Below are 13176 nucleotides of genomic sequence, written 5' to 3' on the forward strand. Positions count from 1 at the left end.
CAGAATGGCAAAAAGCTGTGAGGGTTACCTAATACACTAAATGATAGTCAAGATCTAAAAAGTTCTTGACAGGTAAGGACAATGAGTAGGATCTTATGAAAGTCAGTTTAGATGGGCAATTGTAAAGTTTTACACTCCTTCAAAAGAATGAATTCACAAGTTTAAGAAGGGGGAGCTATGGTTCAGTTTTTCTGAAAAAAAAATCTATTGCTTTTCAATAAAAGGTACTGGCCTATAAGCTCAATATGAATCGATAATGTCATGTAGCAGACAAAAATTTAATGTGATCCTAGTCTGTCTTAAGGAAGGCATAGGATCTATGAATACGTAGTTGGGCTGTGTTCTGCCCTGATAGGATCCCAGCTGGAATATTGGATTCTCTTCTAGAGGTCACATTTTAGGGAGGTCTTTGATAGGGTATAGATTATTCTGATAGAAGGATGAAGGATGTTAATATGGGGGACAATTGAAGCCATCTGTAATACTCTGAAGAAGAGAAGACTCGGAGGGAACATTATAGCTATGCTATGTTTGTAGAGTTGTTAGATAGTGAGGAAGATTAAACTTATTCTCTTATTGCCCTGAGGGTGGAATTGGAGCAATGAGAAGAAAGTGAAAAGTACAATTTATGCTTATTACTAGATCCTCTATTTAAGGAGGGTGCCCAGGGCAGCCACCTCATCATTTTCTACCTGGCTACAGGACTTCATCACGTCCCCTACTGGGTGCTCTCCTTGTTCCCCCTCCCCATGGTTTTTCAGCTTCTTTTCATGTATTGTCTTTCCCCAATAGATTGTGAGTTTCTTGAAGACAGGAAATGTCTTTTGTCTTTTCTGTATCTGTAGTACTTAGCACCATACTTACCACATAATAAGAGCTATGTTTATTAACTGAGTAAAAGAGGTGACATATTCACTCTAAATGTAATCATCCAACAACAATAAATTAATTAACATCAGTAATACTTCCTACTACCTAAAAAAACTCTCTGCTTGGTTTTTTGGCAAAACTATTACTGCTACAACTAATAACTGCAGATACTACTACTACTGTTACTACTACTCCAAAAGAATAACCACTTACATTTTTATATACGGGTAAAGGTTTATAAAACACTTTCCTCACGACAACTCTGTGAGGTAGCTTAGGGCCAGGGAAACCATCCCCTTTCTACAGGTGAGAAAACTAATTCTCAAGAAAATTTTAGTGACTTACCCATGGTCACACAGCTAGTCTTGAACCAATAGACCTCTCAAAAATAGTACTACTGTCCAGGTTTCTTTTCCTCAGATCTAACTTTTCTGGACTTCAGTTTCTTCACCTGTAAAATAACCATGTGGGATGGAATGGACTCTAGGGAGTCCTCTCCAGCTTTAATTCCATGATCTTGACACTTCTACTAAATAATATTATTAGTGTGGGAAGAAGTGCTGATGGAAAGCATTGGTTGTGAGGATATTCATTATTCAAGGCCAAATATATATCCTACTTCCTTTAGCAAGTCTTCAGCTACTGCAACCTATAGTGATCTCTCACTTCGTTGAACTCTTTCTATTTTCCCTTATAATTAGAATCATGAAAATTTTTCACATGTGAGAAATGAGAAGGGTTCTCATCAAACTATCTAATCTGGACAAAAACATCTGCACATATTTTTGTCTAAATATAGAAATAGATGTAGAGAATGATATATCTATATGTAGAGATACAGATATCTATAGATACAGATACATATCTATATAGACATAGATATATACCTGACTTACCTGGGATTCAGATTAACTCTTCTTTCTTCTGGACAAAATAGGTAGGTAAATAGATGACAGATGATAGATCTGTATAGGGAGATTTATCTATAACATTTCTATCTATCTATATATCTTCATTTAGATCTATCTATCTATCAATCTTGTCCAGAAGGAAGAATAGTTAATCTGCAATCTAGGTCAGCTGTAGATGAATGCATATTTCCTCCTCCTGACATACTCAAGATTAAGGAATCAATCTTAGAAGCAACATGCCTGTATTTGAGTATCATGCTATCTGGATCTAACCACAATCTAGGTCTCTATCATACAGCAGCAGAGTCTAAGCCCCAACTGTACAAAACTAAAAAGAGGGTGGAAATGTTTTAAATAATATTGTTTGAATGTGGGTCAATGTTCAACCCAAAGCTTTTCTCTAATACTGGATAGCTGTCAACATTGTCTGGTTCCCACAGGAGTAATCTCCCCAGTTAGCAATTAATGTCAAATCAATCAGTTCACCTTACACATTATAACAAAGGTTAGTTAAACCCTCAATACTTGACTTTTTATATCACATCAATGAAATAGTTACTTGATGAAGGGTACATTCTTATCCCAGATTTCTTCCTATTTCATCACAAATATCTTCAGTAATCTTTTGCTTCCTCCTTAATTAGAGCATGAATAGAGAAATGGAGTCAGAAAGGATGATAACATTTTCTGAGAGAGAACACAAGAATAGGATCATCAAAGGACTACAGAGTTTGCACCAAACTTCTCAAGAGTTGAACAAAAGAAAATAAAGTTTCTCTTATACTGGGGTTTAAATAATTTGTGTTTCCAAGTACCACGAGTAACAGAAATTACATGCATTAAACCCGAGTGGAAATATCTCTATTTTTAAAATCTCTGTGACAGAGCTATATTCACCTACAGTTGGCTTAACCCTTGCTTTCTATAATATGTAGAGGGCAGTAGGATATCATGTAACTAATTAATTAATCAACCTTAGAGAGTGTGTTTTATAATATGGCCAACAACCAACCCACTCATGAAGCCAGAATGTGTATTTCAGTTTTTCCAGATGCCTTCAATTTCCCTCTCTGATCCTCAAAGGGTGATCTGACTATAATTGAGTAACATACTCCACCAAGCTAATGGATCGGGTCCTTGGCAGCTGCTAGTTATCCTCTTCTCTGATACCATTTAGATAAGATCTGTCTGCTCTGTCTCTAGGTTTCACAAGATAATTCCAGGATTTTTTTTTGTTCATCTCAGGTTGCGGAAGTTTTAGAGGAGGAAGCTGAAGAAGGAACAGGTATTTGTCCTGAAAGGAATTACCACATAGATATACATATTTTGTCAGTTGAGATCCAGTAAGGGTCACTGGGAAAAGATGAGTAGAGGTGGTTGGCGACCTCCTGAGACAACTATATGTTGAGCTAATAAAAATGATTGTTGTCTTCTGGTAGCATTTGTCCAAGAATGATATTGAAAACCACATAGGTTTTGTTAGAATATATGAGTACTATCCACTTCTGATGACTCTCATGAGAAAAAAAATCAAATAAAGATGTATTGTAAAAAATTAGTTCTTGGATAAGAAGCTAAAGGACTTTGAAGTGCAGATGATGTTTTCAGAATTGCTTTTCATTAAAGTTAAGAGTCATATTTGAGAAATAAAGATCTGATAAAAAAGATAGTATCCACAAATGGGATTTTAATTTTTGAGCTACCACTCAAAAATTTAGGAATATGGGGCAGCTGGGTGGCACAGTGAGTAAAGTACCAACTCTGCAGTCAGGAGGACCTGAGTTCAAATCTGGCCTCAGACACTTGACACACTTACTAGTTGTGTGACGTTGGGCAAGTAACTTAACCCCAAATGCCCTGCCTTCCCCCCTCCAAGAAAAAATTTAGGAATCAGTAGTTCCTGTTGAGATACAGTACAACTAACAAGGGTTGATAATAATGTATTTGGCTTACAAATCCAATCAAAAAGTTTCTAAACTTGCAAGGTTAAGAAAGATGTTGAGTTGACATAGCATTGATACTCTTGGTACATGATATTGCATTGGTTGCAGAAACTTATGAGACACTGAGCAGCTTTTGGATGAGACCTTTAACCGTATCAAGGAATTTGGTCTGATGATATGTGTTTGTATGTGTGTGTGTGTGTGTGTGTGTATGTGTGTGTGTGTGCATAATATGTATGTATAGATGTACATATATATATATATATATACATATACACATATCTCCAAGTAGATAAAAATTCTATTGTCTAGATTATAACATGAATTTGCGTGACAATCTTGTAGAACACGTCCATATGCACATCTAGGACAGATAGGACATATAGACCACAAGTTGGACCTGGAGTTGAACAGGAAGAGAAGGTGATTTGAACCTGATTCCAGCCTGGTGCTCTATCCACTGCACCACCTTGCTGCCCCTAAAAAAAGAGTAAAACAGTTTCTATTGTTGGTGTTCAGTTGCTTCTGCCATATCCAACTCTTTGTGACCCAATTTGGGGTTTTCTTAGCAAAGATACTGGAGTGGTATATTGGTAATTAAGGAGGGCTTTTAGCACTTAATCAAGTGCCCTTGAAGAGTTTGGCCTTTTTTCCCTTGATTAAATTAGGAGTCCTTGATGACCTCCATGCCTCAAGGGAAAGACTAGTTTACATGGGTTTGAGTGACATGTTTGTGACATCAGAAGCTTTTGGACCACGTGGGTTTAAGTTGCATTTTTATGATGCTTTTAGGTCACATGGGTGAGTTGCATGTGTGACTCACCCTTCACCCTGAACAAGCTATATAAACCCAGAGGTTGGTGTTCTCCCTTGAGGCTCTCACTACTGGAGGAGTGTTGGCATGGGACTCTGGGTATCTGCTTTAAGAGCCTCCTGGCTCCTCAACCCAGATGTTGATAGTTTCTTGGTAACTGTGAATTGTATTTCGTCTGTTTATAATGTATATTTGTAATTTGTTTGTATTTGCTCTGAAGTTCAGGGTGCTGGCTTTTCCCCTGAACTAAGTGAATGATATTTGTATGTTGGATTGAAATAAGATTGTTAACCCCCTAATGTTGCTTTCCTTAGTAAAGCAGATCAAAAGGACCTGTGCTGGCAGTGTTTTTCTTGCTGGTCTTTCACCCCCACAGCAGCTGCTAGCCAAATTGTTGAAATAAGTGGTTTGCCATTTCCTTCTCCAGCTCATTTTACAGATGAGGAAAAGCAGGCATACAGGCTTAAGTGACTTGCCCAGGATCACATAGCTAGCAAATGTCTGAGATCAGATTTGAATTCATGACTTCAGGCCTGGCATTCTATCCATTGTGCATGTAGCTGACCGTCATATAATCATATAGGGGAAAAATGGCACTTTAATGAAATAGAAGACTTCCAAACATTTTTTATGAAAAGACTCTGAGTAGGAAATTTAACATTTACACAGGAGTCAAGAGAAGCATACAAAGGTAAACATGTGTGAGATAAAGGATAAAGCAAGGTTAAACTGTTTGCATTCTCATAGGAGGAAGTGATACATGTAGTCCCTCAATGTTTGTCATCACTAAGGAACAAGCAGGGAGTCTAATTAGACAGAGGGCCTGATTTTGATTCTGTTGTCCTTAGATGATAATAATAAAAAATGGAAAGGGTGTGGAAGAGGAATGTGCTGAAATGGAGGAGAAGAGAGAGGAAGAATGGGGGAAATTATCTTACTTAAATTGGGTGCACAAAGAAGAGATTATATAACAAGAAGGAGTAGTGGGGGGATCAGATGGTACTCGAATCTCATTCTCATCTGAACTGGATAAATGAAGAAAAGATACACATACACACATAGTGCACAGTGTTCAGTAATACATCTTACCCAATAGGGAAATAGGAAAAAAAGAAGTAAAAGGAAAGAGGGCAGAATAAGAGGGAGTATGGATTAAGTGAGACATTAGTTCTAATCAAAAGAGACTCCTAAGGAGGGAGGAGGGGGAAAAAAGAAAGAAAAATAAGTAAAAGAGGAGAGAATGGAAGGAAATAAGCAGGTAGCAATCCTAATTGTGAATGTGAATGAGTTGGAAGATGAAGTGGAAGACAGCAGAACGGATTAGAAATCAGAATTTGACAATGTGTCATTTATAAGAAATGTTTTTGAAACAGAAAGATATGCACAAAGTTTAAAGAAAGGCCTAGAGCAGCATCTATTGTACTTCAGCTGAAACAAAACAAACAAACAAAAACACAAAGTATGGTTAGCAATAACAATCTCAAACAAAAGCAAAAATAAACAAAATTAAAAGGGATAAGCAGGGAAATTATATTTTGCTAAAAGTAAATAAAGACGATGAGTTATTATCCATACTAAAGATATATGAACAAAATAGTGTAGCACCTAATTCTTAAAGGAAAGTAAAATGAGTAACAGACAGAGAGTTGGAGAGAACTGGAAGGGCTGAAAAGGAGATGGAGACATGGAAAGATGCAGACACACAGAGATGCAGAGATGGAGAGAGAGACAGAACTGCAAGGGCTCTCAGAACTGTGGGAGGAGAGGACACAGGCAAGCAGACAGCTAAGGTTTGTGAGTGAGTGTTTATGGGAAGGCCCCAGCAGAGGGGAAGGTTACAGGATGGCTTGGCCCCTTCCTGCAATACTGTGTTTTAATTTCCTTACTGTTATATTGAAGTGGACTTACTGGTTTTGGGATACAATTATTGCTATGTTGAATTGGAATTATTGGTTTTGGGATGTGATCCTCTGGTGTCTGAATATGTTTTACTTCTTCTGCCTTCTATATAGAGAATCTCTTATATTTTGTGATTCCAAACTACACAGGCATATTCATGGTCACCATCGATATCTTTGCATCTTGCCTTACTGATACAAGGCTGTACATATATGTGCTTATTAAACATATTTTCACATCAGTCATGTTGTAAAGAAGAACTAGAATTAATGAGAGGAAACATGAGAAAGAAAATACATACACAAAAGAGAGAGCAAATAGTAATCTTTGATCGGCATTAAGACTCCATAGTTCTTTTTCTGGACGTAGATAGCTCTCTCCATTATGAGTCCTTTGGAGTTGTCTTTGAACCTTGTATTGCTGAGAAAAGCCAAGTCTATTAAGGTTATTTATCACAGAATCCATATATCTGTGGTTGTCTATAACGTTCTCCTGGTTCTGCCCTGCTCACTCAGCATTATATCTTATAGGTTTTTCCAGGTTATTATGAAGTCCGTATCTTCCCCATTTCTTATAGCACAATAGTATTCCATTACATTCATATACCACAACTTGTTCAGCCATTCCCGGATTGATAGGCACTCCCTTGATTTCCAATTCTTTGCTACTACAAAAAGAGGTCCTATAAATATTTTTTTGTGCATATGGGTCCTTTTCCCACTTGTGTGATCTCTTTGGGATACAACCCTGGAAGTGGTATTGCTGGATCAAAGGGTATGAACATTTTTATAGCCCTTTGGGTATAGCTCCAAATTGCTCTCCAGAAGGGCTGGATCAGTTCACAACTCCACCAGCAATGTAACAGTGTTCCAATTTTCTCACATCCTCTCAAGCATTTATCATTATCTCGTTTTGTCATTTTAGCCAATCTGACAGGAGAGATGTGGTACCTAAGAGTTGTTTTGATTTGCATTTCTCTAATTAGTAGGGATTTCGAGAATTTTTTCATATGCCTATAGATATCTTTAATTTCTTCCTCTGAAAAATGCCTGTTCATATCCTTTCACCATTTCTTAGTTGTGGAATGACTTGTATTCCTATAAATTTGGCTCAGTTCCATGTATACTGTAGAGATGAGGCCTTTATCAGAGATACTGGTTTTAAAGATTTTCTCCCAATTTTCTACTTCCCTCCTAATCTTTGTTGCATTGGCTTTTTTTATACAAAAACATTTCAATTTAACATAATCAAAATTATCCATTTTGCATTTTGTAATGCTCTCTGTCTCTTGTTATGTGATGAATTCTTTCCTTTCCCATAAATCTGATAGGTAAACTATTCCTTGCTCTCCCAAATTGCTTATAGTATCAGACTTTATTCCTAAATCACGAACCCATTTTAACTTTATTTTGGTATACGGTGTAAGATATTGGTCTATTCCCAGTTTCTGCCCTACCATTTTCCAATTTTCCCAGCAGTTTTTGTGAAATAGTGAATTCTTAGCCCAGAAGCTGGATTCTTTGGGTTTATCAAAGAGTAGATTGCTGTAGTCATTGACTGTGTCTTGTGTACCTAACCTATCCCACTGATCCACTACTCTGTTTTTTAGCCAGTACCAGGTAGTTTTCATGACTGCTGCTTTATAGTACAGTTTAATATCTGGTATGGCTAGGCCACCTTCTCTAGCATTTCTTTTTATTAGTTCCCTAGATATTCTAGACCTCTTGTTCTTCCAGATGAATTTTGTATTATTTTATCCAGCTCTGTAAGATAATTTTTTGGTCGTTCGATTGGTATGGCAACTAAATAAATAAATTAATTTAGGTAAAATCATCATTTTTATTATATTAGCTTGGCCTAACCATGAGCAACTGATGTTTTTTCAGTTATTTAGATCTGATTTTATTCATGTGAAAAGTGTTTTGTAATTATGTTCATATAGGCCCTGGGTTTGTCTTGGCAGGTAGACTCCCAAATTTTTTATAGTGCCTACAGTAACTTTAAGTGGAATTTCTCTTTGCAGTTGTACTTTGCTACTGATGTATAGGAGTGCCAAGGATTTATGTGGCTATCCTGCAACTTTGCTAAAGTTGTTTATTATTTCAATAGTTTTTTACTTGATTCTCTAGGATTCTCTAAATTAATCATCATATCATCTGCAAAAAGTGATAATTTAGTTTCTTCTTTGCCTATTCCAATTCCTTCAATTTCTTTTTATTTTCTTATTGCTACAGCTAACATTTCTAGTACCAAACTGAATAATAGGGGTGATAATGGACAACCTTGTTTCACCTTGATCTTATTGCAAATGCATCTAGCTTATTATTATTACAAATAATGCTTGTTAATGGTTTAGGTAGATGCTATTTATAATTTTAAGGAAGGCCCCATTTATTCCTATACTTTCCATTATTTTTAATAGGAATGGGTGTTGTATTTTGCTTTTTCTGCATCTATTGAGATGATCATATGGTTTCTGCCAGTTTTGTTGTTGATGTGATCAATTATGCTGATAGTTTTCCTAATATTGAAGCAGCCTTAAGTTCCTGGTCATAGTGTGTTATTCTCATGGTAAGTTGCTGCAGTCTTTTTGATAATATTTTATTTAAAAATTTTGCATTAATATTCATTAGGGAAATTGGTCTATAATTTACTTTCTCTGTTTTGACTCTTCCTGGTTTAGGTATTAGTACCATATTTGTGCCATAAAAAAACTTCATCTATTTTCCCAAATAGTCTATAAAGTATAGGAATTAATTGTTCTTTAAATGTTGATAGAATTCACATGTAAAACCAACTGGCCATGGAGATTTTTTCCTAGGGAGTTCATTGATGGCTTGCTTAATTTCTTTTTCTGAGATGGGGTTATTTAGGTATTTTACTTCCTCTTCTGTTAACCTGGGCAATTTATATTTTTACAAATATTCATCCATATCCCTACTGTTATCAAATTTATTGGCACACAGTTCGGCAAAATAATTCCTAAATATTGTTTTAATTTCCTCTTCTTTTGAGGTGAATTCACCCTTATCATTTTTGGTATTGTTAATTTTATTTTCTTCTTTCTTTTTTCAATCAAATTGACCAAAGGTTTATCAGTTTTATTGGTTTTTTCATAAAAGCAGCTCTTGGTTTTATTTATTAATTTAATAGTTTTGTTGATTTCAATTTTATTAATTTCTCCTTTGAGTTTCAGTATTTCTAATTTGGTATTTAATTGGTGATTTTGAATTTGTTCTTTTTCTAGCTTTTTCAGTTGCATGCCCCATTCATTGATCTCCCTTTTCTATATTTTATTCATGTAAGCATTTAGAAATATAAAACTTCCCCTAAGAACTGCTTTTGCTGCATCCCATAAGTTTTTGTATGTTGTCTCATTATTGTCATTCTCTTGAATGAAGTTATTAATTGTTTCTCTGATTTGTTCTTTGGCCCACTCATTCTTTAGAATTAGATTATTTAGTTTCCAATTAATTTTTACCTTTTTTTCTGTGGCTCTTTATTACAAATAATTTTTATTGCATCATGATCTGAAAAGGATGCTTTAACTACTTCTGCCTTTCTGCGCTGGATTGTGAGGTTTTTATGCCCTAGTACATGGTGAATTTTTGCATATGTGCCATGTACCACTGACAAAAAAGTATATTCCTTTTTATCCCCATTCAGTTTTCTCCAGAGGTCTCTCATGTCTGCCTTTTCTAAAATTCTATTCACCTCCTTTACTTCTTTCTTGTTTATTTTGACATTAGATTTATCAAGTTTAGAGGGGAGAGGTTGAGGTCCCCCATTATTATAGTTTTGCTGTCTATTTCTGCCTGTAACTCCCTTAACCTCTCTTCTAAGAATTTGCATGCTATACCACTTGGCGCATATATGTTAAATAATGGTATTGCTTCATTGTTTATGGTGTCTTTTAGTAGGATACCCTCCCTCTTGATTCCCCTCCCTTATTTTACCATTTTCCCCTTACTACTTCTTCCCTCCCTTCTGACCACCCTCCTCTCTTTTCTTTCCCCTTTTCCCTCCTACTGCCTGTAGGGCAAATTTGATTTCTATACTTATCACTTTATGTTATTCCCTTCTTGAACCAAATCCGATGAGAGTAAAGCACAAATACTGCTCTTCTCCCTCCCTTCTTTTCCTCTACTGTAATATATTCTTGTGCCTCTTCATGTGATGCAATTTACCCTTTCCTACTACCTCCTTACCTCTTCTCCCAGAACCATCCCTTCATATCTCTTAATTATATATATTTTTATCATTATATTGGTTATTTTATACTGACACCCATAGTCTATGAATATCCCTTTCAATTGTCATAATAACTATACTATTCTCAAGACTGACATATATATATATATATATATATATATATATATATATATATATATATAAAACAAAGTAATCCTATATAAGGATGTAACTAATTAGCCTTATTGATTAACTTGGGTTCCCCCTCCCCCCTATTTACCTTTTTATGTCTCTCTTGAATTTTGTATTTGGAGATCAAATTTTCCATTGAGCTCTGGCTTTTTCATCAAGAAGGTCTGGAATTCCCTTATTTCATTGAATGTCCATCTCCTTGCCTGGAAAATTATGCTCAGTTTTCCTGGGTAGTTGATTCTTGATTGTAGCCAGAGCTCCTTTGCCTTTAGGAATATCATATTCCAATTTCTCCTGTCATTTAATGTAGAAGATGAAATATCCTGCATGATCCTGACTGTAGTTCCATAATATTTGAATTGTTTCTTTCTAGTTGCTTGCAGTATTTTCTCCTTGACCTGGTAGTTCTGGAATTTGGCTATACTGTTTCTCGGAGTTTTCAATTTGGGATCTCTTTCAGGGGGTGATGGGTAGATCTTTCAATGACAATTTTACTCTCTGATTCTAGGACCTCTGGGCAATTTTCCTTAAGGGTTTTATGGAAGATACTCTCCAGGCTCTTTTTTTTCATCATAATTTTCAGGTAGACCAGTGATTTTTATGTTGTCTCTCCTAGATCTGTTTTCCAGCTCTGTTGTTTTTCCAATCAGATATTTCACATTTTCTTCTGTTTTTTATTCTTTAGATTTTGTTTGATTGATTCTTGATGTCTCATAGAGTCATTAGCTTCTACTTGCCCAATTCTAATTTTTAATGTTTTATTTTCTTCCTTTATCTTCTCTATCTCCTTTTCCATTTGGTTAATTTTAGTTTTTGAATGTGACATTTTCTCCATTTATATTCTGATTCTCCTTAACCATTTCACCAATTTTGCTTTTTAAAGATTTGTTTTCCTCAATTGATTTCTTTTTCCATTTTTTCTTTTACCTCCCTAATTTGGTTTTCCTCCTTGAGTCCTATGTAGGCAAATGGTAGATTTCTTGAAAAGTCTTTATAGGGAAGCAGCACCAAATCACAGATCTTTCCCAAGCAATTCTTATGTCTGTGCATGGAACCATTTATGTGTTTTGTATTTACCCTTCACAATTTAATCTAAATTCTGCTTGATATATGTTACCCATTTTACAAGGCATTTTTTCTTTTCAGGCCAAACTCTAGCAATATTACTAGTTGCTATTGCTTCAGATCTGTGGGTTTTGGCCTGACTCCAACTGGCACATTGTCCTTTAAATCCCCACCTTTTCATGACCCTTTGAAAACCTTTGCCAATAGTTTTGGTTGTAAAAAGGACCAAAGGAAATACCGTACAGAGGCATACCTGTTTTAATCATGGCCTTGTCAGTCACAAGGAATGTGAATTTCTCTTTTGGTGTCATTCTAATTTTTCCATACATTTTCATTAGTGATTCAGATTTATAGAAATATAGTACATTTTTCCTCCTACAAGCAAGTATTTCTCAATTCCCCCTAATCTCTTTCTTTGGAATATATTTGAGGACTTGACAGTCTTGTACCTGTGATGACATTTTTTTACCATCCTTGATCCATAAGGGTATTATGCCCAATTTCACTAGAACAGGACCAATTTTTGAGGAACCTGGCTCCCAAGGACAAATGGGTCATGGAGTTCATTTTTCAGAGGACACAGTTTACTTGCTGTTTGGGCCCTATATTCTTCAGCATTTAATTGAAAGAGTTCTGTTCAGACAGATGTTCATGCTGCCAGGTGGAACTGGCACAATGGATGCTTTTCACAATAGGACTGAAATGTAACCCACCAGCACTACCCTGGGGGTCACACAGCCTGGAGGCCATGTGGGTCAGCAGCTTCCAGTACCCCAAGACACGAGGAGGCATGTGCTGTCATGTCCTCTCCTTCTCCCAGAGCTAACATGACCTATTTTTTCTGAATTTTATCATTTTTATTTAATATTTTAGTTTTCAACATTGATTTCCATAAAATTTTGAGTCACAAATTTTCTCCCCATTTCTACCCTCCCCCCCATTCCAAAATGGCACATGTTCTGATTGCCTCATTCTCTAGTCAGCCCTCCCTTCTGTCACCCCACTCCTCCCCATCCCTTTTCCCCTTTCTTGTAGGGCAGGATAGATTTCTATGCCCCATTCCGTAAAAATCTTGTTTACCAGATGTGCTTCTTAATGAAGTTGTGCTGGCTTATTTTGGTCACTTTACTTTTCCAACGGGTCACTGATGGTTTCTTTAGTAATGCATACTAGAATTTTGCCATAAATTAAAGCTCTCTGGCCTATAGTTTATAGATTCTTTCCTCCTCCTTTTTAAAATGATCGTGACATTTGCTCTTTTGCAGGACGGACCATGGTATCTCTTCCACTC

At 36.0% G+C, this 13176-nt stretch overlaps 1 pseudogene; it reads right to left on the minus strand.

Annotated features, from left to right (window-relative positions):
- Positions 1–2928: 2928 nt before the first annotated feature.
- Positions 2929–12677, minus strand: LOC118857906 (annotated as a pseudogene).
- Positions 12678–13176: the final 499 nt, after the last annotated feature.

Source organism: Trichosurus vulpecula, chromosome 7, assembly GCF_011100635.1.
Source record: "Trichosurus vulpecula isolate mTriVul1 chromosome 7, mTriVul1.pri, whole genome shotgun sequence".
NCBI lineage: Eukaryota > Metazoa > Chordata > Mammalia > Diprotodontia > Phalangeridae > Trichosurus > Trichosurus vulpecula.